The sequence below is a fragment of the Perissodus microlepis genome, chromosome 5 (genome assembly GCF_051167445.1).
Source record: "Perissodus microlepis isolate ML-2025 ecotype Zambia chromosome 5, ASM5116744v1, whole genome shotgun sequence".
Taxonomy (NCBI): Eukaryota; Metazoa; Chordata; class Actinopteri; order Cichliformes; family Cichlidae; genus Perissodus; species Perissodus microlepis.
Genome location: NC_140465.1, coordinates 5029290 through 5040890, shown reverse-complemented (window position 1 = coordinate 5040890; position 11601 = coordinate 5029290). Strand labels below are relative to the sequence as shown.

Genomic DNA, 11601 nt, shown 5'->3' with positions numbered 1-11601 from the left:
CTGCTGCTGCCCCACACACACACACACACATACATACGCACACGCCCTCACACAAACACAGAGGCAGGGTGAGATGAGCCTGAAATGAGAGCCATAGTGAACATCAATACAGGCCCCCATATCTACGCTTGGCAAGAACCATTTGAGATCAATATTCTCCAAACCAAACCAGTGTCACATTCTGTATGCTGCAAGCCAGACAGCATTAGAGCCGGTCCGCCCAGCATCAATCAGCTGCGAGCGCAGCTCCGTCCAACCACTTACGTGGCTCATAACATGCTCCATAGAGGCTGTAACCATGATGACACGCACACCACACTGACATTCAGATCTGATATAGTGGTAAATACTGCAGTTATGCGGTTCATCCTAAGCCATTACTGCAACAGATATAAGCAAATGCCTTTAATGCTCCTCCTGACTTTGGCCGCCTTACCTCAGAGGTGCTGCTAGACCCGCGGTCCCCATATTTTTGCAGTACATAACTGATAAGTGCACAACAAGTTATCAGTGAACTGTTGGTTTACTATATTGAACATTAGTTTGTATGCACTCATAGACAGGCGAGTTTTATACCACATAAAATCCTTTAAAAATGTTTTAATGTTGCATTGTCAGGTGGTGGGGAAGAATGACAGCATAAGACATCAATTACCCTCACCAGTTTGCATCTTCCACAGTGAAACCTATAGCTAACAACCACTGCAGATGGCCAGTGACCACATGGAGCGAAAATCAGCTCTGAAATGCCCTCTATCTAACCTCTGCTGATATCTCAGCCTCCTTTCATCTAAATGCAGTTACTTCTGCCTCCAAAAGAACAACAGAGCCAAAGTTGAGGTGCCAGTGCCTAAATCCATCTTTTACATACAGACAATGCAGATGGCCCCCAAATAAACGGTAAATGTAGTTTTTCTTATATAGCGCTTTTCTACTCAAGGACAGCCAAGTTTAAACCACCAACTTTCTGATTAGTGAATGACCTGCTCTAACTCCTGAACCACAGGCAACCTAAAACAGGTCCAGATGGTAGGGATGGACTGTCAAAATTGCTTTCATTTGACAATACAATTAAAAGAGGTCAAATTACATATTTTGCACAGATCTTAACAAAGTAGACATTAATTACATTCTCCTTTTTTGTACTCCAAGAAATTAGCTCCCTCAGTTCCCCAAATAAACTCTGTGCTATGTGCTGCAGATATTGTAAATGTAATTTTTGCATTTACAGTAGGATTAGTAAATGGTGATATGTGGGACCAGGCAATGGCAAATAACTTCCATTAACTTTAGTTTAGTCAAAGCTTACTTGCTGTGTGGAGAGCTGTCCTTTGTATGAGCATGTTGATAGATTGGAGATTTTATTATCCTAATCCACAGGGGAGTGACTTCAGAGTTCTTATAGCCAGTTGTTAGCACTGCAAATTAGTATAAATGTGCTTCCACATCTGTAGCTTGGGTCATTAATAATTAATTTGGCTTCCACAACACTGTAACAAAATTAATGCAAATGTGTTTTATGTTGTAAACATTAAAACAGGAGCAAATTTCTTTGATTACGTGCAAAAGATGAACTCAACCACATACTGTATGAACATTTCTCTGCATAGATATGGACTCATAAGTAGCTTGTTTATTGTCATCATATTCTAATTTTGACACCATGACACTGCAGATTAAAAGTACTTATGCCTCAATGACCAAGGCCTAGAGCCCAGTCAGTGACCTATCTGAAAAAATGTACATTTATAGCTTATGTTGTGTGAATGGGGGTTTATAGATTCCCCAGCGACTGCCAGCAATCACTTGCAACTGTTTGGTGAATATACATTTGTTTGCAACATGGATTCTGACTTGTCTCTAGGCCTGTGTGAAGCTTTAGTCTGCATATGTACTCACACCATGAGAATGTTTCTTTTAGTTTTGCCACCATAAATAATACGACAGTCAGCCTGGAATTGGCTGGATACACTATATTGCCAAAAGTATTCACTCATCCATCAAAATCATTGAATTCTGGTATTCTAATCACATCCGTGCCCACAGCTCTATAAAATCAAGCAGCTAGTCATGCAGACTACTTCTACAAACATGTGTGAAAGAACTGGTCGCTCTCAGGAGCTCAGTGAATTCCAGCGTGGTACTGCAATAGGATGCCACCCGTGCAACTGTTGTTACATTTCCTCACTACTAAATATTCCACAAAGATTCTTCTGTTAGTGGCATTATTACAAAGTTGAAGTGAATGGGCGTGACAGCAACTCTGCCACAAAGTGGCGTAAAATTTCATACACACCCACTGTGAAGTGACAGATCAGGCTTCTCTGTCTGGCAATCTGACAGACAAGTCTGGGTTTGGTAGTTGCCAGGAGAACGGTACTTGTCTGAACGCACTGTGCCAAGTTTAAAGTTTGGTGGATGTAGGGATTATGGTGTGTGGTTGTTTTTCAGAAGTTGGTCTTGGCCTCTTAGTTCAAATGAAAAGAACTCTTAATGCTCCAGCATACTAAGACATTTTGGACAATTTCATGTTGCAAACATGGACGAGCGAGTTTGGCGTGGAAGAACTTGACTGACCTGCACAGAGTCCTGACATCAACTTGACAAAGCAGCCTTGGGATGAATTACAGCGAAGACTACAACCCACGCCTTCTCATCCATCATCACTGTCTGACCTCACAGATACTCTTCTGGAAGAATGAAAATTCCAATAAACACACTTCCAAACCTTGTGGAGCCTCCTCAGAGTTGAAGCTGTTATAGCTCCAAAGGGTGAGCTGAGATCATATTAAACCCTATGGATTAAGAATGGGATGTTACTCAAGTTCATATATGTGTGAAGGTAGATGGGTGAATACTTTTGGCAGTATAGTGTATATAGTCAATACCAGGATTTGATTTACAGCTTCACACCAGTTCAAAGGTACCAGGTGAATGTTAACAAAGAAAGCAAATAATAACTTGTTGGTCTTGCAAAGCAAAGTTATTGAAAATAAACAATCACCGATATTTGTGGTTCTTGTACAAGAATTCTTTCTGTGTGAGCAGTCTGCCTTGGAATTATGTTTGTATTGAGTGTCTCTGCAAGACATGATTTACATCCAGCGGTCCAAGAAGCAGTTTACGGTTCGTGCAGTGTGGTGAAGTAATGGTGTAATAATCCGCTCTGGTGTTGACCTTGTTATAACAAACTATAACTGTATTTTATGCATACCGCAGTTATAATGCACAGATATTTGTGTCTTAAGAACAGACTTTCGAGTTTTAGCTGATCTCCAGAGTCTTTTTCGTCTGTCAGTTACAGATTAATTAGATCTAAAATCTCTTTTTCTAAATTCTAAATTTGCACATAGACTTAAAATTTAACTAGATGTTCCCACCTATTATTGAAACTGCCTTTATTTTCTTTTATTACTTTTTGCCCTCTCTTCCAATCCCCTCAAAATTAAGTCTGCAAAAATTATACCATAGGAATGTTTTCCCACTTGGAAATTGCAGCTGTCACTTGGCATTAGCAGTACTTCATTTCTTCTCAGCAAGCGATGTAATTGCAAAACACCTATGCAACCATATAATTATTTTTGATTCTTTGTATGTGATGGCCATTTCTCATGTTTTATTCATATTTCTATCCACTTAAACAGTTCTTAAGGTCAAGTATCCTCCATGATTGCAGAAACCTGGGCACAGGGCTTTTTTTCCTCATGCCTGTAATTTGTGCGTCTAATGAAATGTAATTTGGCACACTCAAAATTTCACACAAAAACTGTCAAATTGAATATGTGCACTGTTTGAGCTTCATAATGAAGACTGACTGACAGCCCAGTGAGGAAGATTACTTCTCTAAGTCAATTTGATGTCACAATATCTTCTGTGCTGGGTGATATCTTTGCACAGGGCTCAAGTGTTTGAATGCTGCTAAATATTGTTCCAATCCTGTCATTCTGTCTGTCAAAACTACCAGCTTCCTTTTACTATGTCAGCAATGAGATTAAACAGAATTTTTACATATAATGCATACATATATATTTTACATAGCCATAGTGATGCCACTCATTGGTTTTGGCAATTTGACTGGTACCATGTTGGTTTTGTTTGGAGCCAGAAGTTATATCTGGATTTGCTAGCAAGTTTAGTTAGCAAGCTTTCTAGCATTAGCTCATCCATATTTGGACGAGAGAACATAGTGCTAAGTTATCAGCTAATGCTATAATATAACCTATAACTATGCCAATGTACCTGTGCAGCGCTTGTGATAAGTGTTGAATCCAACAACCTCAACTGGCCAGCGTAAAGTGGAAAGGACACTTGTGGCCTCAAGTTTTGCTTCTTTTGGTACTAGCAGACATCAGCTTTAATCTACTGTATCAGAGCTGTGCTAAGTTAGAGCTGATGCAAAGCCAACATAATTTACATTATGTTTACAATGGCATACCAGCAAATAAACACAAAAGCATGTTGTGATTCAAATTATGATTTATTTTTGTAAAAGATGCATAGTAAACTAATAGGATGTTCATTTTTTAAGCTAGTTATTGAATACAGTGTTAGATGGTTATGATGTCAAGCATTGATTCTGTATTGGTTTAGTATTATGCATGCTTTGGACTAACTTCTGTAAAGTACTTTTAAAGTACTTTTTTGTTATTGACAGCTCAAAGTTGTATCTGTCCCCACACCTACAGTCACCATTCATGTGGGAGGAAACCAGAGCAACTCACCAGAAACAAGGAAAATAAAGATAAAACCTTAAAATTGAATAATAATAATAATATTTTAAATAATATCTATATAGCTAGTAAACAAATTGTCTCCTGATATTGCTCCTCAAAATTTAGACCAGACAATGCAAATATATATATTTTTGACCCTTGAAAAAGATATGCAGTTATCCTGAGATCCAAAATTAGCCTTTGCTGATCAACTTGTTTATATTTTAGTTACAGGGATAGAACATTTGCAGTATCTGTTTCTGAGAGTATAGCTGACCTGTAGTTACCACAAGCTGTTCAATTAAAAAAAAAAAGAAATCTAAAAGTAAGCACACTGCACGTTATGCTTATCACATGTTGTCAGATTATGATTGTAAATGTCTTTGTTAGCTAAAAAGTACCTGGTATGAGCAAATGATCCGTACCATCAGTAACAATGGTGAGTCAGTTTAATCAGCCCAACTGTAGAGATTCATTGCTAACCATTGCTTTAGATATTTACTTGCCACATCTTTCTTTGGGATGTTATTGAATTTAGTGTATGCTTATTCACCCAGGTGAAATCTATATTAGAATAATCAAATTAGACCTGTGTAATGCAATAGCACAAACAGATACAGCACACCTCTGTTACTTAATCAACCATATCTTGCATTGTAGTGGAAAAACACTTAAAATGTGTCAGTGTGGCTCAAGTGCTAGCAGCTATTCACAACATAGCTTGGGGCAACCAGCGTCCCTACTGTGGAAAAACCCAGTGAGCATTTTCTTTCTAATAGTTTTACTGCTACTAATACCTCCTCTAGATTATGGAAATGGTCAACTCTGCCTCCCTACAACTTTGTGTAGTTCTCAAAAGTGAAAATCAAGTTGACAAATCACTGCTTTGACTTCCAAAAGACAAAAGGCTTTTTTGTTTTTGGCCTGTGATCAGAACTTTTGCAGCATTCCTTTATAAAGGTACTGCACATGAATGCAATGCATATGTTTTGTCGGGAAACATATGCATTGCAAACTGTTTCCCAACGAGTTCCACTGAGTCCAGACCTCTAGCTGTTTTTCCCTCCACTAATTATTTCAGTCTCTACCACTTCTGGTTATCACATCTGTTGCACAATCTTCTTGACCAATTGCTGCAATAGTTTCAAGTACAGCTGTCTACAAAGTTACATGAAGGAATTTGGTCTGAACATTTTGTTTTACTAGTTTACCTAAAACTCCTGTCTGTACTTTTTGCTTTGAGGACGTTGTAAGGCATGTCTGATCCCACCACGACACGCAAGCCTCACCATCTGGCGTGGACACATTTCGGCAGCAGCCTGAGAAGACGCCAAATTAGATTTTGTTTGGAGTAAACTGCTGTTCGTGCTGCTACAAGCTTCCATTTTCTCTCTGTTGGGATATAGCTAATCACCTGTGATTACTAAGCACGCCGCAGGCTAAAGGCGTGTGTATGTGTGACACAAGTATGGATTATATAACTTGTCTCAATTTACTGTGATATTAGGTAGACCTGAGCATTAAAGGGGGTTATATTCAGCTGTGTCTTATTAAAGGTGGATAAACTGAGTGCAGGTGGGTGTACCTTGCACTCCATCTCTGTTTAATATGTTTACTGTGTATCGACACTCAGCGGATAATGTCCTGTTCAGCATTAGCAATGCTTTAACTGTCTGTTATAAAGAAAGCAAGGTATCTTTATAATCATCAGTCACGCTGTGCAAACTTTATCCACCTGCATTTTGTTGCTCATACCTCCATCTCCATCTTTCCACTCTCCATCAGCCATTGGGAGTCTCATCTGAGAGAGGAGAACAGAGACGGAAAAAATAAGAGTGGGGATGCAAGGACGCGTGGCGCAGAGAATACTAAGCACCTATGGGTGTTTAACACAAAGCCCTGTACAGACACCCGTGTGCATACACACACAGAGGTGTATATAGGCACACATTTCTCACTTAAGCATGCACACGTATACACAAACACACTCTGCTGGGTATTATCAGCCCCCTTGGTGCAGGTTGAATAGAATGTATTTGTACCTCGGGCTTAAACAGTGAGGATTATGGGGGATAGGAGGGGAATGCTAAAGCCGGGAGGGAGGCTGACGACCTTGGTATGGACTTGGAAGGCAGGAGGAGGGGTTGGTTGTGGTTGGCGTATCATTCAAAACTGCGGTAAACACGAGGGCTGAAAACAATGATGGTCTTGTGTGATGTGTGCGTCCATTTAAGTAGAAATCACAGCATTAGGGCTGTGAAGAGTTTCATTAGCCCAGTGCGAAGCAACATGTTGGTGAAGAACGAGCTTGCGCTTGTCTGATATTTCCATCAATAACGCATTCATGCTTTTGTTTTCACTACGTTTTGTGTTTGCGTGTTTACATGAGCATGTCCGTTCCCATTTTGCACGTGTTTTTGTGTGCCCAATTGTGTGGAAATGGGGGATGCATCATATACTTGTTACAAGTGGCAGGACAGAATGCATAATTCATTTTCATTTGGACTGCTGTAATAGGGTGAGTTTGTGTCTGTGTAGCGGCCGCAGGGAATGTGCTTTTTCTTTCACTAAGTGTGTGTGTGTTTGAGAGAGAGAGAGATTTGGCACATCTGTGTAATAACCTGGGATTGGATGTGTCAGGTCATTTCTACAAGTGTTAAAGAAAGCAAGGAGGAGAGACAGGCAATCTGATGAGTAGAGCTGCATCTCAGCTCATCAGTGTGGGGAAAAAAAAGGGGGGGAATATAGGAAAATTGGAAAGAGATGGGTGTGGAGAGGTAACATGGGTGAACAAACATCCCGTGGACAGGGGCGGGGATGGAGAGATGGACGATGGAGGAACGAGCTGAAAAGAGGCAGAAGGAGGAGAGAAAAGTAATGTAGGAGCGATGGAGATAAATCAATAGGAGAATGGTGAGGAAAATAACAGAGAGGAACGAGTGAAGAGCTAGGTGAGGGTGGAGATGAGCGAGAGTAAAGGAACGGGGGGATGGAGAGATGGTTGATAGAGAAAGGGTTGCGGTTAGAAAAGCTGCAAAAAGGAGAAAGAAAACAGGAATATAATATTTATGTAAATGTGTATTAGCAGTGTTTCAAGATACAAGATACACGCATACATCTGCAGCCTGTGCTTAAAGTCAGCTGGCCTTTGCTGTGCTCATGTGTATGGCCTCTCACCACATTTTTACTAGAACTAAGTTAAACTGTTTACCCATCCATCTTCGACAACTTATCCACTTATCCAGGTCCAGGCTGCAGGGGTTGCCTACTATTGTCTAAGTGATTTCAGTTCATTACATTACAATATAATACATTTATTTAGCACCAATTCACCACAGCAGTTGTCTCAAAGACCTTTTAATTGTAAGCTAAGGTCCTACAAGCCCCAATCATCTATGAGAAAACATGTGGTGGCTGTGGGAAGGAAGAACTCACTTTAAACAGGAAAAGACCTCCCACAGAACCAGAATCAGAGAGGAGCAGCCGTCTGCTGTGACGTACAAGGGCAGGATTACAAAGACAGAAACGCATAGAAAAAAGTGATTGTATGAATGGGTGAATGAGGCATGTTGTATAAAGTGCTTTAAGTGCTACAGGACAGTAGATAAGTGCTATATAAGTCCAGTCCGTATAATCCAGGCAGCTGATATAGCAACACAAATAAGGGATGGTTTTGGGTCACCTGATCTAGTCCTAACTAGATCAGGTGATCTAGTTAGGACTAGCTTTTGGATACTAAACCGTATCCAAAAGCACCAGCCCTTCTCCATTTACCAGATCACCAGCAAGGATGTAGGGTTCGAGCTGTGTTTTTGTATGGCCACATGCTAAACAGAAGATGCTACATTTCAAAGAAAGTCTCATACATTTGGCTGTTTTTGACAGTTTTTCAATTGAAAGCTTATAAACACGGGTATTCCAACCTGGGAAAAGGAAAGGGGTGGACTTTAGGGGAAAAATTCTAACAGATGGGTTGCCAGTGGCACGGTGGTTGTTTGTCATGTTTCGGCTGTGTACAGGCAGGAGAAGGACCCAAACGCAAAACTCACCACGCAGGAATAAAACTCAAAACACTGGGTCATAAGACCCAGGATCGTGACATTGTTAAGAGGTTAAGCCCAGTCTTAAAAGTAGATAGGGTGTCTGTCACATGACCCAAACTGGCAGCTGGTTCCACAAAACAGTGGCCTGACAGTTGAAAGTAAGGCTGCACTGTGAGAGCAAAAAGGTCTATTAATATAATATATAGTGCTGTCTTTGGTGGGAAACACAGGTATTTGCCAAAAAAGCTGAGAGTATAATCCTTCCTGCATATTCTGGGTCTGCCCTGGGGTCTTTTTCTAGTAAGACTTGTCCAGAACACCTTTCCTCAGAGGCATGTCGGCGGCATCGTGGCCACATGCCCAGACCACTTTTCATTAAGGAGCTTCTCATCCTAAAGGCAGCATCTGGACAACCTTCAGAGAAAGCTTATTCCTACAATCTCAGAAAGCTGATGCGGTTCATCTGGACATTACGTTTTCAGTAGGAGAAAGGTTTGAAATAGGTGAAACTTTTCTCCCACTGAAAAAACTTTGGCCAGATGAGCAGACAAAGCTTTCTGCGATTTCTGGGATTGAGCATGCAATAAGACCTTATTTTACAACCATATTCGTTCTGCCAAAACCAGCAGTTTGAGGCCATAGAGGGTAAGTTAAGTTGTTCACCAAACAAACCGAACTGAAAAATAACGGATCTATCATATACTTAATAAATCAAAGCATGTTTTGCCCCCTGAATAAAAGGTCTACATTTTGGTGTTAGAAATGAATAGTGTGGAAAAAAAAAAACAACAGTCTCAAAAGAAACCTTTGTTTTTCTCTAAAAGTACTGTACTTCTAATAGAAAAAGGTCCAGGTAAAGTCACCCATGATAAAACAAACAAACAAAAAGCAACCATAAAGCTATTGACAAATCACAGGCTGTAAAAGCTGATTGAACCACACTGCATTTGAAAAACTAGTGGCTGTGCATTCATGCTAGGTAGGAGGTCCACGTAAAAATAAAGTTGAAGTGCTGCTGACAAAAATCTGAAAAGCTCTCTTTGCCATTTTGCATGCACTTTTTAGATGGTATCGAACTCCAGCTCAGCAGTCTATCACTCCCCCGTCTACTTTCAAGTTGTGCACAGTGTCAGGCTTCAGTCTTGATCATGTGGGAAAAATAACATCTGAGTTTAGTTTAGTTTTAGTTAGCTTTTATACAGCTCTGAACAAAAAACTGATAAACTTACACTTAAGGACAACTCTGCCAAATGCCTACTTTATTAGGTTATTAATCACCAGAATTATCTATTTTCAGAATTATCTATTTTAAAGAATATTTGTTCTCAATATATAGATGGGATTATGTAGAGGTGGAGTTGTGCTAGTCAAAGTGCAGTCAGTTCATATTCTTAATGACAATCGAGGATCTTAATCTTTAAAATTCAATTCAATTCCACTTATTTATACATCACAACAACAGTCCCCTCAAGGTGCTTTACATTGTAAGGTAGACCCTACAATAATACATACAGAGGAAAAACGCAACAATCATATAAGCAAGCACTTGGGCGACAGTGAGAAGGAAAAACTCCCTTTGAACAGGAAGAAACCTCCGGCAGAACCAGGCTCAGGGAGGGGCGGGGCCATCTGCTGCGACCCGTTGGGGAGAGAGAAGAAAGACAGGAAACAAATAGGAAGGGGATAAGAAGCATGAAAGTCAATAGATCTATAAGAGCAAATCTGAGCAAGACCGTGGACTTTCTTTTTTCTCAAGTCCACGTTTTGTTTTTTTTTTCTAAAACTTAATGCCAAATAAGAAGATGAGCTATCGTGGATGCTTGGTTTACAAACGTAGTCAATAAAATAGCGATACACGATTGTATCCCTACGCCAAGACTGAAAGCGGTGGTTCCATGGTGTAATGGTTAGCACTCTGGACTCTGAATCCAGCAATCTGAGTTCAAATCTCGGTGGAACCTGTATTTTGGACAGGGTAGCTCCCCACTGCTTCTTTGAGTGAACTGGTTAAATGCAGAGGACTACAACGTTTCCCATGTGTGAGATTATAAGGGTTGAAAAATAAAGTTGAAACTAAAAATTTTCTCTCAACCAGAATCCTGAAAGTTGTGAGAAGGCCCCAACTCTGGTAAAAAAAAAAGAAAAAAAGAATTAACTTTTGAGTATTTTTTCAAAAAACAAAAAAAACAAAAGAGATGATTTCCTTGACAGTAGATGGAATCATCATAAATAATTTATGACCATTTTAAATCTTTTGCCAAACTCACAGGTACTCCTTTTTTTCCTGGATGTCTTAGCGACTCCTTTAGATCTCAGCAGAATGACACCATGAAAGCAAAGAGAACACAACCGCAGATGTCAGAGGTTCATATAACAAAAGTTCCACCCGTCGTTTCTACTCATTAGTGCCTAACCTGGAAACTGAGAGTCTATTTTTATCCGTTTGATGATGTGATGAACTTTTTCCCTACGACTGAACTTGTTGAAATTGTTCAACAAGTATTTCACTTTTTTATTGGGCACTGCTTTAAACACCTTAGCACCCAACAGGTTACTGGGAAAAACCCTATAACTTAGCTATAGGGTCAGGTTTTACCTGGATACTAAAAAGCATATTTTCAATAAGCAGAAGATAATAACTCTTTTTTACTATGAGATATCAATTTGGGTGTGTCAATTAATTAAAGGGGTAGATGTAAAAATGAACCTAGACCTAGGCCTAAACCAGTTAACTGGACACCTGATGGATGTCAACACGGCCAAACCAAACCTGACGCAGAGACAAGGAGGAGTTGGGGAATGTAGAAGGATAAAATGAGAAATAAAAACTATGACAGAGTCAAGTT

The 11601-nt window shown here is 39.9% G+C and overlaps 1 non-coding gene across 1 annotated transcript; it reads left to right on the top strand.

The window, feature by feature from the left end:
* The first annotated feature begins 10644 nt into the window (after positions 1–10644).
* On the top strand, positions 10645–10716 carry trnaq-cug (transfer RNA glutamine (anticodon CUG)). The gene has a single exon. It is a non-coding gene; the product is annotated as a tRNA-Gln (tRNA).
* Positions 10717–11601: the final 885 nt, after the last annotated feature.